At 41.7% G+C, this 24,962-nt stretch overlaps 1 protein-coding gene across 4 annotated transcripts in view; it reads right to left on the reverse strand.

The window, feature by feature from the left end:
* Positions 1-18,956, reverse strand: part of LOC124797943 (sorting nexin-24-like) — an 83,210-nt gene extending 64,254 nt beyond the window's left edge. For 2 of the 4 annotated variants that reach the window (XM_047261082.1, XM_047261080.1), the window contains exon 1: positions 18,752-18,885. The gene's annotated coding sequence lies outside the window, so the exon portion shown is untranslated. Of the gene's footprint in view, positions 1-18,751 lie in introns of all 4 variants that reach the window. The other 2 variants (XM_047261081.1, XM_047261083.1) reach the window with 2 other exon arrangements.
* Between the last annotated feature and the right edge of the window lie 6,006 nt (positions 18,957-24,962).

Raw genomic sequence — 24,962 nt, forward strand, 5'->3', positions numbered from 1 at the left:
TTGCCTGCCAAAGTGAGAGGCAAGGAATTTAGAAGACCACACTTAGCACGGATAGCCAAGAGGAGGAGGAGGAGGAGGAGGCATTCCAACAGGATGTGAGCTACTATCTGTAAGGCTCCACAACCACAACACGAGGGTAAAATAAACTATGAGTTAATCCGGTATGACTGACACAGAGGTGACATAAGATGGTGGGTCCTTCTGGGAGAAATGGAAGGAGTAGTGTCGTGTAGCAGTATTATCCTAAATAGTGCAGGGTTTATTAGAGGGGACAGTAGCCCACTGAATGTTCCATCTCAGAATGAGGAAAGAACTTACTTCACTTGCAAATCTGCACCTAGGATTGTGCGGTCAACCAAACAGTCAACCAGTTCATTTCCTGTGGTATCCACATAACTTGGGACTCAGATACAGACAACTGAATCCACAGCATGATTAAGGTCAGACAGAAGGTCATGAATGGAAACTATCACAGGGTGACAGGAGTAACATTGCTCAATACCCTGTAAAGGGCTCACTGAGTCACTAAAAATTAAAGTGCTGTGGAGAGAGATCTGATTAATAAAACATAGGGCTCTCTTAACGGCTATCAGCTCCACTGTGAAAGCACAATCATTTCCTTCCAACAGATTTCTTTTTTTGTCACGTGGAAGATGTACAAGCATATCACAGCCTATCCAATGTTTCAGAGTTCTCAGTGAAAATGACGGTTCACATTGATAATCCTGAAGAATCTAAAAAAGGAAGAGCTGCCAAAAAGTTGGTCAGTTGGTTTGTAGATTAAAGGTACTAAACTGCAAGATTATCAGTCCCTTTTTTCTTTTAGTCACACAGGTCTCGGATGAAAACCATACCCCAAAAGAATGTTACCACCTGAGATCAGGGGAAGGAACAAAATGCGTAAAACTGTGTGTGTAAGCACATTGAAGCAGAAAAAGAAAGAATCAAGTCAAAATGGGAAACATTAACTAAAAGAAAAAAAAGTGGCACAAGGTATTACAACAATATAGCAGACTGTGTTAGCTGGCTGATAGCAGGAATAATAAAGAATGAATGAGCCACACTGAAACACACTAAAATTGCCAGCCTAAAAGCACAAGGCAAGAGAAACAAAGATGGCTTGAAAGATGAGGATAGGGCACCCACCCTTAAACAGAATGATAAAAACCCTCTTCATGGATAAAACTTAAAACTATGTTAGCCACTGGTGCATTTTCACTTAAAATCAAAGGATGCACATCAGGGAGATTGCAAGTCCACCACAGGGTGGCTACATCTGGACAATCCAACAAGATATAGAGCACTGTCAAGTGTGAACCACAGTGACACCGAGGTGAGTCTCGCAATGTTGGAAGTAACAGAGTCAACCAAGTATGGCCAATGCAGAGCCGGCAAAGGATAATGGCATCCTTGTGAGAGGCTCGTATGGAAGACCTCCACACATTCGTCATCTCCTTTATCATACATAACTTATCCGGCAAAGTCAGGGAGCGCTATTCTATACTCCAGAGCCCAAAAATGTTGCAGCAGAAAACCAATCTAAAATCAGATTCCGGTAAGCCGATCTCCAGACTCTGATTACAAACAGCCTCTTTGGCTAGCCTGTCGGCTAGTTCATTTCCCAGGGTTCCGACGTGTCCCGGGGTCCATAAGAAGTCCACAGTACGTCCACATTGTTCGAGGATGTAAATGGACTCTTGGATGGTCATTACCACAGGATGGTGAGGATAGCATTGGTTGGGAGCTTTTAAAGCATTCTAGGAGTCGCTACAAATGAGGAAGGACTCCCTGGCACAGGAAAGGATATACTCAACAGCACGAGATTGTTACCAGCTCTGCAATGAAAACACTGCAGCCATCTGGAAAGAAGAGCAAGTCATTGTGTCCTGGATGAGCATAAGCAAACCCCATGTGATCATCAACCATCAAGTCATCTGTGTAAACTACCTCTGAATGCTGGGATGCATCAAGAAGAGAGAGAAATAGGCGGCGGAGGCTGCAGGATGAACTGAGGTTTTTGGAACTTGCGATTGGTCCAGACGAAGCTGTGGTCGAGATACGCACTACGGAGGTGTATATGAGTGGAGCCGGAGGAGAGATGGCAGAGGGATAAGGGACCGGACACAGACTGCAATTTTATCCCCGAACTGGGCTGTCATTGCAGGAGATGGATCACCGTGTTAGGGAAAAGTAGATGGTGATTTGTATGTTTAGGCAAGCCGTCCATGTGAGAGAGCCCTGTGGGACCCCATTGTCTTGGATATGGTGGGACCTGAGTGAAGCACAGACTAACTCTGAAGGTGAGGAGTCTAAAGAAGTTCTGTATAAAAATCACGAGTTGGACTGGAGACTCCAACTCACTTAATGTAATGAGGATGTGGTGTTGCCAAGTGGTGTCACAGGCTTTTGTCAGATCAAAAAAGATGGCAGTGCGGTGATGATGGTGGGAAAAGGCTATTCAGATGGCAGACTCCATAGTAAGTTGTCGGTGGTGAACTGACCATGGCGGAAACCAGCCTGATGGGGAGCCAGAAGGCTCAGACTCACAGGGCCAACACAACCATCTGCTCACCATATGTTTGAGCAGCTTGCACAGAAGGTTGCTGTGGCTAGCAGGGTCTTAACAGGTTTTAGCACTGGAACAGTGATACTTTCTCGCCACTGAAGTGAGAATTCGCCATCGCTCCAGATGCAACTGAAGATGGTAAGGATGTGATGCTGGTAATCCGCTGATCAATGCTTAATCATTTGGGGATGGACATGGTCTAGCACAGAGGTTGTGTCAGGACAATGTGCAAGGGCATATTCACCAAACAGAGTACTGTATGGCTCAAGATGTCATGTAGTAAAAGATAAGCACTTTTATTCCACCCACTGTTTTAGGGTACAAAAGATGTCATGGTCTCAGATGCACAGGTTCGATCATAAGGCTCAGCAAAAGGCTCTGCGATTATATCTGGATCGGTACAGATAGCTCCATTTAAGGAAATCCCAAGTATACCAGCAGGTGTCTGATATCCATAAAGGCGCCTGATCTTAGTCCAAACCTTCATGTTCCGATGGTGGAGATGTACCATCCACAACACTCCCACTTCCATCTTCTGATTATTTGACAGACCCAGGCACAAAGCCGTTTGAAGGCAATGAGGTGCTCCATTGGTGGGTGCCACTTATGATGTTGGAGAGCCCACTATGCTCTATAATGGCCACAGTGATATCCGGCGACCACCAATGCAATGTCTTCTGCCAGGGGCCACCTGAGGAACAAAGGGTTGCCGATTCAGCAGCAGAAGCAATCGCTGTAGTAACATTGTGGATTGCCACATTGATGTTACCAAGAAATGGAGATTCAATGGCGATAGTAGAGGTGAGAGCAGAAAGTGGTCAGTACCACACAAGTCATCGTGAGCTCTGTGCAGTGTACAGATGGTAGAAGGCCAGGGCTATAAACAGAGATCAATGGTCGAGCATGTGCCTCGTAAAATGAGAGGGGGCATCTGTATTTAGGAGGCAAAGATCAAACTGAGTTAGTAGATGTTCAAATCTTCACCATGGCCAGGGTTGTGGGTCCTTAAATGACACAAAAGTAGGAAAGGTGGGGTGGGGTTGAGAAATTAGTGCAGCCAATACATTTTGTGTACCTCACTATCAGCAGGAAGGTAGATGTTGGAGGTGGTGATTTCCTGTGTTGTCCTCACCCTGAGAGCCACAGCTTCTAGGTGTGGCTGAGGGGCCGCTGGTAAGGGGCAAAGGTAAGGGGACATACCTGACATCCTGTTACAGACATTATTATTTTTGTAATACCTCTGATAGCCATGAAGAGCAGGGGTTTGCACTGCTGAAAAACAGAAAGCAAACGTAATGCTTAAGGGAGGACGTTGATGAAATTGATCAAAAATTTTAATTTTCAATTTATTTTTTATTTGTTAATACAACTCATGGACAATAAGTTCCCAAAGTTTCAATGTTGAAATCGCATCCAAAGTGCCTGAAAATTAATTAAAAGTGTGACGCGGCCTCCCTGCCATGCCCACGTTTTGAAGCAGCACTTCAATTCCAGCTCAGTGAACAATGATTCTGTGTATTACTTTCAACCATACGTGTGTGGGATACATCTAGAAGGCTGTGATACATACTCTTTGGTTCTATAGATCATCTTTGTCTCTGTTCTGTATCTTATATACAATAACAAACTAACTGCATCATTTATAACGAAACAATTCTTTTTTTGCTTTGTGATACTGATGGAGATTTATACAAGTGTTTCATTCTTTCTTCATTCAGTTATGCCACGATCACAAAGAAAGTATAAAAAACTGGATAAACTGCATTTGAATAAGTTAGTGAATGGAAGATGTGAGAAACGATGACAAACCAGCAATGAGGCTACATCTCTGCAGCTGAAAATTCAGTTGAAGACCTGGTAGAGGAAAGAAGACAGACAACAAGAAACCAGAAGAGAAACCTTGAAGGGAAAGACAACCCAGAGTACAAATGTGATGCCTTCTGAAGAAGTGACATAAGGAAAGAAGTTAGGTTGAACTTTTAATTGCATTTCCTGAAAAGTTTGTTTTTTAAAGTTTATGTACCTTTTTCTCAGATTCTATGAATGCTAGAATTATGAAATTTTGTACACATATTTCTGTAAATCTATTAAACATTGCCTCATGAGCAAATTTTGAAATTCTGATTGCAAGCTGAGATATGGGGAAAAGTGCTTGAAATTTTGCATGAATTTAAAATTGTACTTGTGGAATTATAATTAAAAAAATATGAAAATTCTATTTGACCTATTCCAAAAACCTCATGAGAGAAACTTACAACATATAAAGAGATGAAACAGAGAAATTTTTGTAGAACTCTCTTGGATACTTTGAGAAAATGGAACATACATTTTTTTTTAAATTAAAGTTGAAATTTCATTTAAAAAAAGTTGAATATATATAATCGTATATGTAAATGTCCTACCCCCATGAATCATGGACCTTGCCGTTGGTGGGGAGGCTTGCGTGCCTCAGCGATACAGATGGCCGTACCGTAGGTGCAACCACAACGGAGGGGTATCTGTTGAGAGGCCAGACAAACATGTGGTTCCTGAAGAGGGGCAGCAGCCTTTTCAGTAGTTGCAGTGGCAACAGTCTGGATGATTGACTGATCTGGCCTTGCAACACTAACCAAAACGGCCTTGCTGTGCTGGTACTGTGACCGGCTGAAAGCAAGGGGAAACTACAGCCGTAATTTTTTCCGAGGGCATGCAGCTTTACTGTATGGTTAAATGATGATGGCATCCTCTTGGGTAAAATATTCCGGAGGTATAATAGTCCCCCCATTCGGATCTCCGAATGGGGACTACTCAGGAGGACGTCGTTATCAGGAAAAAGAAAACTGGCGTTCTACGGATCGGAGCGTGGAATGTCAGATCCCTTAATCGGGCAGGTAGGTTAGAAAATTTAAAAAGGGAAATGGATAGGTTGAAGTTAGATATAGTGGGAATTAGTGAAGTTTGGTGGCAGGAGGAACAAGACTTTTGGTCAGGTGAATACAGGGTTATACACACAAATCAAATAGGGGTAATGCAGGAGTAAGTTTAATAATGAATAAAAAAAATAGGAGTGCGGGTAAGCTACTACCAAGAGCATAGTGAACACATTATTGTGGCCAAGATAGACACGAAGCCCATGCCTACCACAGTAGTACAAGTTTATATGCCAACTAGCTCTGCAGATGATGATGAAATTGATGAAATGTATGATGAGATAAAAGAAATTATTCAGGTAGTGAAGGGAGATGAAAATTTAATAGTCATGGGTGGCTGGAATTCAACAGTAGGAAAAGGAAGAGAAGGAAACGTAGTAGGTGAATACGGACTGGGGCTAAGAAGTGAAAGAGGAAGCCGCCTGGTAGATTTTTGCACAGAACATAACTTAATAATAGCTAACACTTAGTTCAAGAATCATACAAGAAGCTTGTATGCATGGAAGAATCCTGGAGATACTAAAAGGTATCAGATAGATTATATAATGGTAAGACAGAGATTTAGGAACCAGGTTTTAAATTGAAAGACATTTCCAGAGGCAGATGTGGACTCTGACCACAATCTACTGGTTATGAATTGTAGATTAAAACTGAAGAAACTGCAAAAAGGTGGGAACTTAAGGAGATGTGACCTGGATAAACTGACTAAACCAGAGGTTGTACAGAGTTTCAGGGAGAGCATAAGGCAACAATTGACAGGAATGGGGGAAAGAAATACAGTAGAAGAAGAATGGGTAGCTCTGAGGGATGAAGTAGAGAAGGCAGCAGAGGATCAAGTAGGTAGAAAGACAAGGGCTAGTAGAAATCCTTGGGAAACAGCAGAATAATTGAATTTAATTGATGAAAGGAGAAAATATAAAAACGCAGTAAATGAAGCAGGCAAAAGGGAATATAAACGTCTCAAAAATGAGATCGACAGGAAGTGCAAAATGGCCAAGCAGGGATGGCTAGAGGACAAATGTAAGGGTGTAGAGGCTTATCTCACTACAGGAAAATTAAAGAGACCTTTGGAGAAAAGAGGGTCACTTGTATGAATATCAAGAGCTCAGATGGAAACCCAGTTCTAAGCAAAGAAGGGAAAGCAGAAAGGTGGAAGGAGTATATAGAGGGTCTATACAAGGGCGATGTACTTGAGGACAATATTATGGAAATGGAAGAGGATGTAGATGAAGATGAAATGGGAGATAAGATACTGCATGAAGAGTTTGACAGAGCACTGAAAGACGTGAGTCGAAACAAGGCTCCGGGAGAAGACAACATTCCATTAGAACTACTTACGGCCTTGGGAGAGCCAGTCCTGACAAAACTCTACCATCTGGTGAGCAAGATGTATGCAACAGGCGAAATACCCTCAGACTTCAAGAAGAATATAATAATTCCAATCCCAAAGAAAGCAGGTGTTGACAGATGTGAAAATTACCGAACTATCAGTTTAATAAGTCACAGCTGCAAAATACTAACGCGAATTCTTTACAGACGAATGGAAAAACTGGTAGAAGCCGACCTCGGCGAAGATCAGTTTGGATTCCGCAGAAATGTTGGAACACATGAGGCAATACTGACCCTACGACTTATCTTAGAAAATAGATTAAGGAAAGGCAAACCTACATTTCTAGCATTTGTAGACTTAGAGAAAACTTTTGACAATGTTGACTGGAATACTCTCTTTCAAATTCTAAAGGTGGCAGGGGCAAAATACAGGGAGCGAAAGGCTATTTACAATTTGTACAGAAACCAGATGGCAGTTATAAGAGTCGAGGCAAGTGAAAGGGAGGCAGTGGTTGGGAAGGGAGTGAGACAGGGTTGTAGTCTCTCCCCGATGTTATTCAAACTGTATATTGAGCAAGCAGTGAAGGAAACAAAAGAAAAATTTGGAGTAGATATTAAAATCCATGGAGAAGAAATAAAAATGTTGAGGTTCGCCGATGACATTGCAATTCTGTCAGACAGCAAAGGACTTGGAAGAGCAGTTGAATGGAATGGACAGTGTCTTGAAAGGAGGATATAAGATGAACATCAAGAAAAGCAAAACGAGGATAATGGAATGTAGTCGAATTAAGTCAGGTGACGATGAGGGAATTAGATTAGAAAATGAGACACTTAAAGTAGTAAAGGAGTTTTGCTATTTGGGGAGCAAAATAACTGACAATGGTCGAAGTAGAGAGGATATAAAATGTAGACTGGCAATGGCAAGGAAAGCGTTTCTGAAGAAGAAAAATTTGTTAACATCGAGTATAGATTTAAATGTCAGGAAGTCGTTTCTGAAAGTATTTGTACGGAGTGTAGCCATGTATGGAAATGAAATATGGACGATAAATAGTTTGGACAAGAAGAGAATAGAAGCTTTCGAAATGTGGTGTTACAGAAGAATGCTGAAGATTAGATGGGTAGATCACACAACTAATGAGGAGGTGTTGAATAGGATTGGGGAGAAGAGAAGTTTGTGGCACAACTTGACCAGAAGAAGGGATCAGTTGGTAGGACATGTTCTGAGGCATCAAGGGTTCACAAATTTAGCATTGGAGGGCAGCGTGGAGGGTAAAAATCTTAGAGGGAGACCAAGAGATGAATACACTAAGAAGATTCAGAAGGATGTAGGTTGCAGTAGTTAATGGGAGATGAAGAAGCTTGCACAGGATAGAGTAGCATGGAGAGCTGCATCAAACCAGTCTCAGGATTGAAGACGACGACGACAACAACAACAACATATGTAAATGTGTTACTGTCAAGTAAAGTGTGGTACAAAATTTCTCTGCCATATCTCCAAAACTGGATTTATTGCATTTTTGAAATAGTGTGTGTTTTTTATCAATGTTTCTCCTTAGAGCTGTTGTAACTCAGCCAGGCGGGCGAAGAAAACCGGCACAATCTCACTGGAGGATGACGCTTTCTATAGTATGGAAAGGCATGAAGGGACCAAGAGGGCAGTTTATGCCTCAGGGTCATCTGCGGCCACTGGTTTAGTGCTTGTATCTACGACCATCACTGCTGAGGTGTCAGCGAGATCTAGGTCCTTGGGGGAAGCTAAAATCTCCCCTTGTCCTTAGTCACAGAACTAGTACCGAGTGGTGGTGGTGGTGGTGGTGGTGGTGTGGAGGACACCCGAGTTTCTTGTTTCTTACCAGGCTGCTACTACATTTTTTTTTGCCCTCTCGCTTCTCTTTAGGGGCTTGTTGGGAGAGGGCTTCTCTGAATCTGAAGCAGCTTCACGTACAGATGAATAGCGTGAGGCCCTTTGACCAGCAGCTTGTGGCTCCTTCAGCCAGTGGCTGATGTCCACTATTGCATTGTGTGTGTGGGGGGGGCTTGGAAGATACAGTCCCAAGAAACCCCTTCCATGCGAGAGAAGCAGGAGGCAGTTACTTCTCCAACTGAGGGGAGGGGACTGACGTCCTTGGCATTTGGAGGGGGGGGGGGGGGACAGCACTACTCCCAAAGTAAGTGCTTTGGAGTAACGGAAGAAGAAGTGCCCCCAACCACCAATGGAGGGGGGGGGGATGTAGTCAGGTTGCCCTGAGGGCTCACTGTACAAGGCAGAGACGAGCGAACTATCATCACCAGCAAAGGCGACATCGTCATAGCTGCAGCATAGGAGGATATCAATTGGATGGGGTTCAACAAGTCATATTTCTTTTTGACCTTTTGGTAAGTCAGCCCTTCCAGGGTCCTGTACTCCATACATCCACAATCTCCACATATGGCACTGGAATTGCACCAGGAAGACATGTGCCCAAATTTCAAGCACTTAAAGCACCGCATAGGGAAGGACATATGGTTTTACGTCACCTCGGTATACCATTACCTTCACCTTTTCTGGCAACACATCATCCTCAAAGGCAAAGATGAAGGCAGTGGTAGCAACTCTTATTACCTTTCGGTCCCCTGCAGACACAGCATTATAAATTGGTGTGTAACTTGTCATCGAACTGCAACAGGAGGTCTCCATGAAACATAACCCCCTGGAGCAGGTTTAGGCTTTTATGGGGAGTGCCCAAATGGGAATATCACCCAGTTTGTCACACGTGAGCAGCACCCATGACTGGACTTTGGATGCTGCCTTAATCAGGACTGACCCATTTCTCATTCTGGATAGTGCTGCCACATTCCCAAACTTATCCTCCAGATTTTCAATAAAAAATAGAGGCTTTGTAGCTAGAAAGGAGAAAACTAAATATTGAGGCAAATAAGGCCCTCTTGTTTCTGTAGCCCTATGTTCCTCCCATGGTGTAGCTACGGAGGGAAACAATTTGGGGTTATACTTCTCAGCACTGAACTTTAGCCTTTCTTTCTTAGAGACTGCTGGGGCCAATCAGCCACCAACAAAAAATGACCCGGTTGGCTTCACTTCGGGTCATTCACCCTGATGCCATCCACTCCAATCAGGGGCTCTCCCCAGGGATGCCACCCAGCCACAGCAAAGGCCACTTGGCATAACGTCCGTTGTCAGGAGTCCTGATGCTCCAAGAGGACAGGCATCTACTCCTTGGCATACATGGGAGTTTGCAGCTCAGACATCAGCAGTGTGATCCCTGTGTTGTTAAGAGGGCTACAACCAACAGGGTACATGACGACTCCTCCACAACGGACTGGCGGACTGGCTACCACGCTGGATATTGGGTGTGAAAAGATCCATTTTCATCATGTGCGCAGAAGATCACAGTGATCAAGGGATGTAGATTACGCACCCTGTAAAGTGTCCTCACACAAACAGCTGGATTACGGGTGGATATGGAGAGCCATGACAATATTAGGTGCAAATGGTCTCAGCACACAATGGATACATGATGCACCACGTAAGGCGTCCTTCCCCAAATGACATGCACATCTGTAGAATTTGGAAAGGTGTAAGTCTAACCCTAAAAGGGGACCATAACTGATCAGGCCAAAAAGCAGAAGACTCCTCTCAGTTGCCTCTTATGACATGCAGGGATATCTCAGGTCTATTCTAGTTCCAAAACCCACAGGGTTAGGGGACGGGGGTGGCATGCCGAAAGGTCATGGGAACAACAACTTTAGGTACTTGAAATAGATTGGTCCTAATTCGTGGTCTGTTTGCTAACTGAGGGGGGTATGAAGGAAAACAAAAGGAGCACATTCTTAGGATGATAGAGCATGGCAGAGACCCTCGAACTGCATTCTAATCAGTAATCCGGCCTGAGGGTGGGTGTCTGGGGTCAATGCCCCTCACATAGAAAATTATAAGTTGGATGATTAGGAAATTGTCCGGTTGGTAATTGCATAAGTCAGCAAGAGTCAGTACCATCAGAAATGAAGAGGGATTACCTGTGCTTTGGTAATATGACTATCTACAGGACTAGTCCAGAAGCCGCCAATGGTGGACTGGATCCAGCAATTTCAAAGCTGCAGATGCTACTGAGTCACAAACCTGGAAACCAAAGTTTGACTGGGATGAGACCCTGGCCGAGTAAATATTGAGGAGAGTACAGTTATCTGCACCCCAAGAGGTGTGGGCAAGGCTGTGGAGAGAATTATGTTTTCGCATGCAGCTAAACTTCAGTTGATGAATACCGGCAGCCATGTCAGCCTTTTATCAAAGAGCAGCCCTAAAAGTTCAGACTGTGCAGCAATGCCCAACTGCCGGGTACCCAGAATTCCAAGTGAGGACGGTGTGATGGTAGAAATGCAAGACTTGTTTTTTTTTTTTCCCACAAGAGACAAATGGAAGTTACGGGAAAGTGTCCAAGCAGAGGCCTTTCAGGTGGCACTCTAGCTGGCATTCAGCCATGGTTACAGACTGGGAGCTGTACCAAACACAGAAGTAGTCGACATACAACATGGTGGTTAGCAGTGGTCTGATGGAGGTCACTAGCCCATTGATAGTGGTAAGGATGAGTTTAACACTCAGCATGGAGTCCTGCAGGACACCGTTCTTTTGGACTCAATAAGAGCTGAATGATGTACCAACTTTAACCCAAAACAAGTGGTGGGATTAAAATTTATGAATACAAATCAGTAGGGACCCTCAAAAGCCCCTATTATGGAGGGTAAGTAAAAGTGATGGGGCCAAGCAGTGTTGCATGCCTGACATAGCTAAAAAGAGATTGCAATGAAGTACTGGCATTTAAAAACAGGTAGCTGGATTGCTGTTTACAACCTAAGCTGATGGTTGTGGACCATCCCTCCCAGAAACGACACTGACGTGGGGGGAAAAAAAGGTCCATTGATTCAAAGACCCAGCATAGTCATTGGGCTACAATCCTTTCAAGCAGTTCAGTGATAACTGATTGGTAGCTTTCATGAATGTTGGTCTTTTGCCTGGTTTAAGGGTTGGGACCATGATATTGTCTGCCACTGCAAAGGGGAAGTGCCTACTAGCCAAATGTTGTTGAAGAACCTGAGCAGATGGAACCTGCAACAGTCAGATGTTGGATCACTTAATTATGCAGGTACCTAATCAAGGCTGATGGCTGTATTCATGACAGCTCAAGAGCTTGAAGCAGTTCCCAGTCAGTGGCGGCTCACCCGATTACACAGGTACCGAACCAGGACCAGGGGCCACATTCATGACAGCTCAAGAGCCTGAAGCAGTTCCCAGTCAGTGAAGGACAGGGAAATGCCTTCAATTTATCATTAACACATTCCCAAGATGGAGACATAGCACTCCATATGTTCTGTCTCACAGTGTTTAATTAGATAATGAGCCTTATTACAAAGAAGCTTAAAAGCAAGGATGGTGGTTGTGAAGGATGTTGTTTGAGATTTGCAGGACCTTTCAATGATCCTCTATAGCTCTCAGAATATCTTTGGTACATCATGGCATCAGTGGGTGGCAGTAGGGGCCTGTAGAAAGATGAATTGCAGTTCCAGTGGTGCAAGTAATCACCTCAGAGAGATATCTCACAACCTCATCAATGCAATGTGACAGACAGAGGGCAAAGGTGACAGCAGAGGTATAAAACTGCCAGTTGGGCCTTTGAAATGCCCAATGTGATAATTGGTCCATTGGGCAGTGACATGGAAGTGACAGGGCCACTGGAAAATGATCACTGTTGCAAGACCTTTGTTGATGTGACTAAAGTAGTGAAGCCATGCAATTGAGGTAAGAGATTGTAAAGTCAGTAGCCAAAAAGATACTACAGGCATTCTGAAGTAGGTAGATTACCATCATTGAGGAGAGACAGATCAAGATTGGACAGAAGTTGATCAATCAGAAAGCCCTTACCAGACGAAAGTCGTGCTTCCCTATAGAGAGTGGTGTGAACTGAAAGCCCCAAAAAAGGAGAAAAGAGGGGAAAGTAGTTGGATTAATGTGGACAACTCAGTATATGTAAGTAGCTTGCCTGGAGGTAAATAAATATTGCACATGGTGATCATTGAGGTGTTTTGCACCTGCGGCACTAGCGCTTCCAACATGCAATGAAGAGTAATCCATTCACAGATGAAATTCGTACAAACCAATGTACAACCCCTCCAGATGCCCCCTCTGAGCCAGCATGGTACTGAAAGAATGCAAAATAACCACAGAGTGTTGTGTAATGGTTATCAGTGAAGCATATTTCTTGAAGAGTAACGTAAATTGCAGATGAGAAGGAAATAAGGTGGTGTAGTTCCAGCTTGTGACAGTAATATCCATTGTAACTCCATTGGATCACCACAGTGAGGAAGTCCTGGTTAGATTTGAAGGGGCCAGGATCACTGTGCCACCAGTGAGGGGTGGAACATCATCAATTCGACATCCAACGATGTGGGGGAATGCATCTCCAGTGCCAATGGGGTAGCCATCTCCCAAGATTTCTTCTTCTTCTTCTTCTTCTTCTTCTCCTGCTCCTCCTCCTCCTCCACAAAGATGGGTGTCAGGTTTCTTGTGAGAGCTTATCTGCTGTTGTGGGTTATGAACAGAAGAAGAGCAGGCATCCTTGAGATCCACTGTCTGTGGCTCCTGCAGCCACTGGATGGTGTAGGGTCTCTGATCTGTGGATTTCCAGGGAGAAGTTCCTAAGGGGGAGGGGAGGGGCTGTGACAGGCAGACGTTTCTCCAGCTGTTTGAAGGGAATGATTACTGAGGATAGTGCCACAGGAACCATGTGACAAGTGGCCCCCATGGTCAAGTTAATAGGTGTGACTATCAGATCTCAATGCGGAGGGAGTAAACATGCCAGATACTGCTGATGACCTGGAAACAGTAACGATGAAGGTCATTGTCACAGATTGGATTCAATCAATAATCTTTTTTTCCATTCTTCAAGTGACCTTCAGTTCCTGAATTTTGCATTTCTCAAATATGTTAGCACATTTATGGGATTGGGGAGGAGAGGGTAGTCGTTTCCACAATTGACACAGGCAGGTTACAGCAAACCTCGGAGCACTCCATCTGCATGGAGAGTCAACTGAATGGCAGCCGTCCTCATCACTTGCTACCCACATGGCTCAGTCTCAGTCAATAGTGAGTGAGCACAGAGTGCAAGTAATGGGCCAATTCCACCCAACTGGGTAAGGAATGTTATAACAGTGTTAGACATGTGAAAGAGCATCAAAACTCCCATCAATCGAATTTCTAGGCCTTTGCACACCCATTTGATGTGTGTGCTGTGTCATCAAGTGAGACAGTGTTGGTCATCTTCACTAACTTTTCTGCACAGTTTATTCATCCTCTCTGTCGCACACAGTAGCTGAGAACACCACACAGATCGGGCACACACTTGCAGTGATCTAGCACCCATGGTGGATGTTTGTGAAGTGGCTAGCCAAAGTCCCCACAATCTGGGTCACAGGTACATCAAGAAGACTTCTGACTGAAGTGCTCACATTTAAAACACCAAACTGGGGGTGAATAATACACTTCACATCACAGCAGTAATGTGATTTTGATCTCTTATGCAAATGAATCCTTGTCAAAAGCAAGGATGAATATGCCAGTTCTATCTGGCAGGTCAGAGTACACAGCATATGAAAAGGCTCCCTCATCTCTATACGGGTTTGTGTCATTTTTTTTGTCTGCCTGGCACTAGGTCCCAGTGAAACATTAATTCTCATATGACACTGAAGTCCTTATGGTGTGTGATGGCAACAGGTATATCACCAAGTTGTTTACAGGATAGTAACACTTGCCACTGGGTAGGATTTGGTGTCTTAACCACCTCATAACTTGCTAAGGAAAAGGAATTAACCATACAAGTTTAAACTACTCTCCATAAAAAAACATAGGTCTAGCAGAGAGAAAATACACTATTTAGGCTAAAAAAATGAACTGGGGGGGTGGGGGAACAACTGTCTGCATGCTGCTTTGTTTTGTTTTCCTGGCATGACGTAGCCACGTATGGCACTGAACTGGAGTCTATCCGAAGAGACTGCTAGGGCCTCACAGCCACCTGCCAATAACTCTGGTCCCTTCAGGACAGGAAACGTCTGTTACAATGGAGCCTATTCTGAGTGAGGGCTCTCCCAATGGATGACACCCAGCGAGAGCAAAGGTCACCTGGCATTACAGCCAGTGCCATATCCTGGTACCACCAAAAGCAGCCCCTGCTCCTTGGGATGCACATGGAGGTGACAGATTGGATACAAATCCTTGTGTGGTCATGGAACTAACACCACAGAGGTACCTGACAACCCTTTCAGATGTGCAGACTAAAGAAAAGTTGACTAAAATATGTGGAGTGAAATAAAGCGAACAAAGTAAGAAAAGCCATACTCGACATCCTATGAACAAGCTAGGTTGTCAGCAGGGAATATGTCATAAAGAATAAATAAGAGAAAAGAGCAAAATTGCAGCACAGGGATGTAAGCACTGCAATTGACACACACACACACACACACACACACACACACACACACACACTAACGGGACAAGCGCAGGAAATGGGGTGTTTTTGGGTGGGGGCAATATAAATATAAACAAATTTAAGACACCCACCCCCATACAAAACCACACAAAACGACGAAAAAAACCGACATCACAAAACTCCCCAAATACCACTAAACACAATATCATCTGGAATCGGACACTTCCCTTGACCTATAAAGCTCAAGAGCAGCTCCCGATCCCATAAATTAGGATCAAACACTTCCCTTGGCCTATATAGCTCAAAACTATCTCCCGACATACACAGCCACACATTGGGATTGAACACTTCCCTTGACCTGCGCACTTAATTTTATCCGTCATGTCCATTCCTGAACAAAAACAACAACCGATTAATTTTACTAAAATCACCATATGATACACAGCAAACACTAAATTAACTTTCACACAAAATCGTTAACTCACTGAAACGAATTCCACTACAACACAGCCGACACTAACAATTCTGGATAATGAGCAAAAGCAAACTGAGCCCATAACACCACAAACGAAAACCCTGAACATACCACCAGAGATAACAAACCACAACACAACGACATCTACAAACACGCCACAATCACAAACCAAACTCCGCGCCGTCATGACGTCGCACACGACAACACCTTTATGTCACAGGTCAAAGCCGACGTGTGGGATCGAACACTTCTGTCGACTCGGAACTGTAAGCCTCCTGGGGGTCCACACAGTGTTCTGTGGTTGACATGCTTCTGCACAGACATGTGGAAGTGAGCTGGAGCACCAATATGTAGTAGCAACAATAATACCCTTCATACTGCCAAAGGCAAAGGAGCAGGGCCTCCCACATAAGCACTGAGATGCCACACCTATGAGGTGTTGTGGAAAAGCTATTGTCCCACCATGAGGAGATTGCCAAAAATCCCTGTCCGTCATAACATGGGAATTCTCTGTAGCCCAGAGATGGGTGTTGTGAAGACTGGCAATACTGCCCCTCAGAAAGGTTGCCTCATCTGTGAATGTTATGGAAGACAAATCCGAGCACCATGGTGACCTGAACAACAATCCAGTGGCAAAAACATCACCATAGAGCCAAGTTCATACATAATAAACCCTGCAAATATTTTAAGTGATACATAGATAGTGGCGGATGGGATGGAGAATGTTCCACAATTTAATCTTGTTTACTCCATGCTGGTGGTCCACCTGCCTAGTGCTGATACTGGGGTCATATTCAACAGTGTTCAATGCCTTTTTCTCCAAGGCCTGTTAATGTATGGGGTGGACCCATCTTTCATAGTTACCAATTTCTGTAAACAAGCCTGTCTCACACAAAATGATGAAACATTATCATAAACACTTTACAGTACAGCTCCTATCGATATGGATGCTTTTCTCAATACAGTCATGCTGCTACCCATCCACTGTTATTTGCCTATCAGAATGTAAAGACCATGATGGGGGTGAGTGGTGTGACCAACAAATCTACAAACATCCATGAATGTGCAAAGCAACACAATAGAGTAGCAATCCTGTTTCTTTCAACAAAATAATGGGAGACTACACAAACAATTCAGAGGCTCCAATCTAATTAACCTGTCTGACTGTCATTTCCTGTCGGAAATCTTGGCTTTCACTCATTTACACCTTTCCACAAATCCCATCTCGAAAGAGATACCTTTATGGATTAGCATTAATCTACTCACATTGATATTTATGAAAATTACACCTAGATAAATAAGTATATATCAGATGCACAGTTGCTACTTTCCACAAGCCACTGCCTTTCCTGTTCTTCCACCCAGCTGATGTCTTTACTTACTACTTTATACAAAACATTTAGCATTACTGATTTCAGGCACTATTAGCAGTTTGTACTCTGTCAAAGTAAAAACATCTACGAGGTAAATATAAGTGGCAGCTAGAATCTACGGATTAACTGAAGCATTCTACACCATTTCACCAACTCACAGCAAAACTTGTCACCACCCAACCTAGCACTCAGGTTATACTACAGATCAGTAAGTCAGCATCTCTTATGAATTTGTATTCATGTTTGTTGGCTTTGACAACTCAGAATCAGACTGACACTTTCCAATCCAACCTAGACCCTGGGCTCTTGTGCAGCTCAATCTGTCACCACAACATACATATATAAATGTAATATTGATGCAAAAGAAATATTGTCAGCATTCCATCCTCTTTGTGTTTGCACACTTATGAAGCAACACTCCACAATCATTATGCTAAGGCGACACAGCCGAAATCGGGTATCTGCAGGTTCAGTTGACTCAACTGATATGAGTGATTAATTATTCTTATCTGTAGCACAGACCAAGGTGATGATTAGGCTGGATAGTGATAGTTTCCTGAAGCCAACAAAACTGAATACAAAAGATTGATGTTGATAGACTGATCTGCAGTGTAATCTTAGTTCTAGGTTGGTAGTGGCCAACATTCACATCTTATTAAATACATTTTTCTCTAGAAATAACGAAATCACATAGTACATTCAACAACATTAAGTTCCACAATCGAAAAACCACCTATTGGTATTTTAATACACACCAGAACAATCAACAACCCCAATTTCATACATATTCCATAACCTTTTCTGTCCATATAGAGAAACTTTTGAGGTCTTAAGGTGATTCACCAACATAAAACCAAAAAACAGTCTTGTATATTCTGGCACAGGAGGTTTTTTTTTTATAACGCAACAAAAAATTACTGTTGACATCCTAGTGTGCAACTACCCTGTTTTCCTTCCATGTCAGTCCAAGTAGTGCAACAATCATTATCATTTTTATGAGCATACGCCTAGGTAAAACTGTCTCCCAAACCCGCATTTGTGCCATCCATAATAATCTGTTTTAATGAACATTTTAGTGAGTTTCGAGGGAGGAAGGGAAGAAGGAAGATAAAGATCCGAGGCCTAGCTGGAGAGAATGAGTTTTCGGGTGCGACCACTTTACAGGCATCAAGCAAACATTTCCCTTTAAGTCACTTGCTTAGCATCTTGAAAACATTCAATGTATTATCAGGATACGGATCCGAAATGCACATTTTGAATATGAAGACAGTGTCGTGACTTTTGAACCAACTCTGTTGGTACGGCAAATTCCATGCTAAATTTTTTACGGGCGATTAAGAAAACGATAAGGAAAGAACCCATGCTATTTTCTCCAGTGTGCTTCTTTCGACGCCGGGTGTCTCCGCATATGACAGTTTTATACATTCCTTTACTCTAATTTAGTTCCTTCACTCACTCCATTCCAACTAATTTGATGACGTCCTCCATCACTTCGTGTCCGTCGACAGTTTTTCCATGTAAATATATATGTAACGGTTTTGTAACATATGGGCCAATTCCACTGTCTGAAACACCAAATATTGACAGAGTGATTACGCTAGCTCTCAAAAGACAAACATACGAACCGAAGGCTGGCGGGAACTGTGTAGAGAAAAATGCAAAAATGCCAGTTGGCTACGTCGTCTTGACGTAACTTTTGCCGCAACACATGTGAACACTAACAGAACATGCAACAAACACTAACCTGCCACTTTTTCTCCCCCCCACTCATTGACAACTATACACATTACACATTACACAAGAAGATGCCAAAGATATTACACAAAATCTGACGCACAGTGATTGACGTTTCGACCGTAGAGTATAAATATCTGTGGCGTGAGCATTAGGATGCGCAGAACGAGAATACTGTCCCCAATATCTCCTGCGGCTCAAGTGAACTGATTTTGGGGCGGCGCAGTTTAGCCCGTAATGCGCTTACCGTATTTTGAGCGTTATTACATCACTGCTACACATAGATCACCTTCAGAAGTACCGTGAAACGTTTTATAGACATCTTGATAATTTTATACCAGGACCTGAAGTTGGCTTAAAGCTGTGAAGATCACTAGTACTGTGCTTTTTCACCACAGTATCATAGCTCAGATTCAATTTATTTGCGATTTTTTGGTAACGGGATAGGAAGTGACAGCCAACAATATTTTTCTAAGTTTTCTATTGCATTTGCTAGTATTGTCGAATCTCTGTTATTAATTACGTCACGGTGATAGTATACACGATGCCGAAGTACCAAGAAAAAACAACGCATTTGGAACTATGAAGCTGTTTTTGTAAATAGCCTAAGATATGCACCATCTGCTTGTCTACAACTATTTTCAAATTTTCTGCTTTTTGTAGACAAGTAAAATATGCAGAACATTTTTTCTCCACCTCATCAGAAAAATAAAACCATACACTACAAACAAAAAATACCAGATCAGTGTTCGAATTTTGGGGTAATAAAAGAACTGACAGCCATAAATATTTTTGTTCTGTTATCTACTGCACCGATTCAGATTGTCGAACCTGTTCTAATTAATTACATGTTGTAATTACTGTACATACTGTATAGGAAACTGTCTCATACAGAAATACTTAGCCACACACAGGGGTATGAGAACTTGCACAGATTGGAGGGAATTAATCAGACTCTCATGTATAAATTTTATATGCGTATTAAAATAACACGATTTTGTGTACACTGACTGTCAGTATTCTTGGAAACTTATCTAGCACTTGTATCGTAAAAAAATGAGCATAAAATCACAGAAATTATCTCTACAATGCAAGATTTTGTAATACCTGTATCAATATTTTTCAACATAGAAAGTGCCTCATATCAAAATGACATTTACAATTATACGTTTATTGCACATATCAAAGAGAATTAACTAGGCCTCCTTTCACTCACTTCTCTTGACAACCGTAGCAACGACAATACTGCCCCACAGCTGTTCCTAAAACTCACATGCAGAAAACTTGGCGAATACGTGCAATATTCAGCTTTCACTACTACTGCAGATTGTAGATAAGTAGCATCGTCCCAAAATCACGTGACTAGCCCTGTTTGATGTTGAGAATATGCGCAGCAGACTATTCGCGAGAACGGAAACGTCACAGAGATTTGCGCTATACCCTCCAACTACAACCAAGTGACCAATGAAAAGTCAGAACTGGAAAGCAGGTTGGAAAGCACTTTGTTCCACCCACGTACAGCTTTATTTCCGTTTTCTTACTTAAGTTCTTTTTACTGCATTGAAGATTTATCAGAAATATGTCACCTTTTGTAGGATTTCTTATAATTAAATATCAGGTAATGACACATTGACAGAAAAAGTCATCAGGAGGTCTTATCATGAAAATTAATTTAAGATAACTTTATTTCTCGAATTCAACGATTTCTTTGGCTGTGTGGTTAGAGGTATCATATTACTGTTTCAAAGTTCTCAGGTTTGCGGCTTGATGTACGCAAAAATTATGTTTTTTTTTTCATTTTCACGTTAGTGATGAACTCTGAGATCATCAATAATATTTGTATTCTTACTTGTCAGAAATATTTGACTGTTTTTTTCAACTACGTTGCTATTTCCATGAGTGTGGTTAGGCAGGAACCTAACACTACTGGTTAAGTTCCTCTGAGAGAACAAGCAGCAATGACATTTAGACAGGAAAGGACTATCATTTCGTTTTTTATTTTTAAAAAGTGGAAAATAGTAACAAAATATGTTTTAAAAGCATGTAATATTTATTTTATAATCTTATGCATGGTTTACATTTTAGTCATAGAAAATAAACGAAAATTTGTTATGAGAAAAATATTTTTAAGAAAATATTTAAAATACCTTGCACTTAGCAAGTTCCAAAAATAGCTATCAAAATCGGACTCCATGTACAACTAATCAAAATATCGCTAAACAAGATTAGAAGACGATATTAAATTGGAGAAAACAAAATGCTAGTTTCAAAGTAGATATAATATAACATCTTCCATAAAGTTCTAGAATTTCTGTCTGTTTTCTTTTCTGAACCCAAGAACACTGTTAAAGGATGTTCTCGTAAGATTTATGTCTGATAGCTTAACTTTGTGTCGTTTAAGAACATCCCCACATTTTCCCAACAATTTCGTCTTTGAATGGGTGTTCAGTGTTATTTCTCTTTGCTAGTTTATACAGCGTGAGTCACAACTATTGCCACCAAGACTAACTCTGAAATTATGATACGAGCTGAAACGTTTGTGGGAGAAAAGTTGCATGGGGCAATAGGGGCCATAATATGACGTATTTTTTTTGTTGCCAGGTGTGGTCGCTTCAGAGATATTAAGGTTAACTTAGTTTTTTTTTATTGGGATGCTATAGTTTGGTACTTATTTTTTTGTAGTGACTGTCGAGATGAATCCAATGATATGTAACAGTAAGGTCTTTGAAGGTCAACGAAGGTCAGAAAGGTGGCATGAACATCCATTTACAGAAGGTGTTCGAAGTATTGACCATTAGTATCAATGCAGTGCTGCAGCCATCTTATCATGGATTGAGTGGTATTCCTCATCACATCAACACTTATTGAAGCACAAGTTGTGACAATTCTCTCTAGCATATCTTCAGGTGTAGTTGGAATGTCTTTATAAACAATGTCTTTTATGCATCTCCACAAGAAAAAATCCAGAGGCGTTAAGTCTGCGGACAAGCTGCCCACGACACATTTTCTCCGTGTCTAGTCCAACGATTTGGAAATTGCCTCTGCAGCTCATTTCTAGCCATCAGTGAAAAATGTGCCAGACACCCATCATGCTGATACCACATTCTGTTCCTTGATCCTGAATGTACTTCTTCCAATAACGGACTTGATTTCTTGCAGGAATGTGGTGTACTTCCTACCATTAAGATTTCCTTTGATGAAATAGGGGTCTATAATTCTGTTCTGCAGAATCCCGCACCATACATTCACTGACCAAGCTTATCGGCGTGCAACTTGCCACAGCCAGCATGGATTTTCAGTTGCCCAATAATGCATGTTATGCAAATTAACATTTCCATGGTTAGATAATGTAACCTCATCAGTAAATAAAATCTAATTAATAAATGTGTCATACCTCTGAATCTGAAGTTGAACCCACCGGCGGAATTCAATGCGACACATACAATCCATAGTAGTTAATTCTTGGTAGAGACTGATATGGGTAAGGATGATATTTATGGCGATGTAGAACACGAACTACTCTGGCTCATGCCAGATTCCCTTGCAATTTGACGTGAACTAAAACAAGGATCTCCAACCACAGTTTCCTCGTTAGTAACTTTTATTTGCCAGATATGTTTCCAATGCGTTACAGATCCAGTAGTTCTCAATCTATCATACACATATTTAAATGTGCGACGTGTAGGATGAGATCGTTGAGGATATCTTTCAGCGTATAAGTCTCTAACTCTCACTGAATTTCGTTGGCATTCTTCATGAATCAGGAGCGTATTGACTTGTTCCTCGAAGGTATACATCATTCACATTCGCTTGATTCGACGATGCTAGTCTTATCGTTCCTATTAGTGTTGTATTGCGGAACCATTGAATGATGTTTACATGTAAATGGCGCCGTATTCAGCGAATAGTCGTATTTACTATTTTCATGATATATGAGAGAGAATTGTCAGAGTATGTGCTTCGATAAGTGCCAAAATGATAAGGAATATCACTCAACTCATGATAAGAAGATTGCAACACTGCATTGATACCAATAGTCATCACTTCGAACTCCTTCTCTAAGTGGACGTTCATGCCACCTTTCTGACCTTCGATGAGCTTCAAAGACCTTACTATTACACATCATTGGATTCGTCTCGATAGCCGCTCTCAGAAAATAAGTACCACACTATAGCATCCCATTTAAAAAAACAAAGTTGACCTTCATATCTCTGACCACCACCACACCTAGCAACAAAACACCAACGTCATATTATGGCCCCCATTGTCCCATGCAACATTTGTCCCACAAACTTTTCAGCTACTGTCATACTTTCAGAGTTATTGTAGGTGGCACTAGTTAGTGGTTCACCTTGTATAGCCATTCTTCAAAAGTCATTGAGAGTAAGCATGAAGAAAGAAGGAATACAACACGAAACCAGTTTTCTTCAAGAAGTTTGCCGAAAAGGGTGGGTATATCACTTTTTGTTTTAGCTGCTAACTCAACTGTTTTTGAACTGCATCAATAGCTTTAGTCATTTTTGGCAGACTCCGCTTTCTTTGATCAACCCTCCCTATTGCCCTCTTGGAATCATCAAGAGAATTCCAAGAGAATAAGAGTGAGTACTAACACAGGAACTCTTTATACATAAAATGTAAGGGGCCCAGTTTAAGCAACTTCAGGAGTTCCTATTTACATGACTGAACCCTACATTTTGTAACAGAATAATTTTTTAACTAAGCCTCTCAAGCAAAATGTGTCAATATTTGATACAACAGATGCATCAAAGTACAATAGATATGATGTGTGTGAATACTGTATCAGACATTACTACGAGAAATACCAATTTTCCAAATAGTTCTATGCATTTACATGTTGTGTAAACAACTTCACTTCAGATAATTTATTTCTCGCCCATTCGATACCATTCACAATACAGGGCTTCCTTTTGGCACTGTGCTAGTGCATATTCAACTGTGAAGTACACCAAACATTTCTGGCATAAATTATTCCAGAAGCTACAGATTTCACTTCATACACACAAAAAAGTGGCCAACTTTAAAGGGTCAACAAGAATCAGCTGTTTCCATTTTTGAAGTTAATTAAGTTTACACACACACACACACACACACACACACACACACACACACACACACACGCACACAGGTAAAACTTAGTGCTTTCCCATTGGCCTTTCGGTTCTGATTTCCCATTGGCCGCTTGGTTAGAGCTGGGAAGGCATGGTGGGGATAGTGCAAAGGCCTGTCTTGTTTCCGTTCTCGCTAGACTGTGCTCATTCCACAGATATAAATACTCTGTGGTTTCAACTACAAAACACCAAATTATAAGTATTATGTTACGATATGAAAATGGAAAACTACATTAGTTCTCATAGTGGCCTAACAGTCAACTTCGAATGGGGGAAAATATGGCGTGAAACTATGTATTGTTGCTCTGCTAAATACTAGTATTTTTTAATTACAGAATTTGGCCAATTACAAACCATTTAGAATCTAAGACAAAGGTACAATCTTTTTCATATTATCTTTCCAGAACTTCCTCCTGATGGCCTGCCTCTGTTCATTTGACATCACCCTTCCATGTTGTGAATTTCGTTGTTGGACAGGAAATTTTCGCTGTATTGGTCAGTGCCCTGAAGCTTTCCTTGTTGTGTACGATTTTTTCTCCGATGTTAAGTTTTCTCAAGTTCTTTCTTGTTTCTCCCAGCCATTCCTTGGTCTTTTTTAATTTGGAAATGAAGTTAATAAATTTCTTCGTTGTTATTCATTCTGTACATATGAATGTAAAGTTTAATCTCCTCTTTGTTATTGAGTCTTTGATTGTTTCTATGCTTCTATATTGATCATCATTTCTTCTCTCTGTCCAGTTGTTACCTTTGTTCTTTTTCGGTCCTAAAATTTTTCTGAAGATTTTCCTTTCTTTCTTTTCTGGTTCTTCTTGTTCATCTCTTTTATCCAGTGTTAGGCTTTTAGATCTATAAAGTGCTTTCAGTTTAATTATTGTTGCAGAGTGTTTAATTTTTGCCTGGAATGATACTGATCTTTTATTCTATCGGTTTTGCGTGAGTTTGTTTGCTAATCGCATTTTCTTCAATCTTTCCT

The sequence above is a fragment of the Schistocerca piceifrons genome, chromosome 5 (assembly GCF_021461385.2).
Source record: "Schistocerca piceifrons isolate TAMUIC-IGC-003096 chromosome 5, iqSchPice1.1, whole genome shotgun sequence".
Taxonomy (NCBI): domain Eukaryota; kingdom Metazoa; phylum Arthropoda; class Insecta; order Orthoptera; family Acrididae; genus Schistocerca; species Schistocerca piceifrons.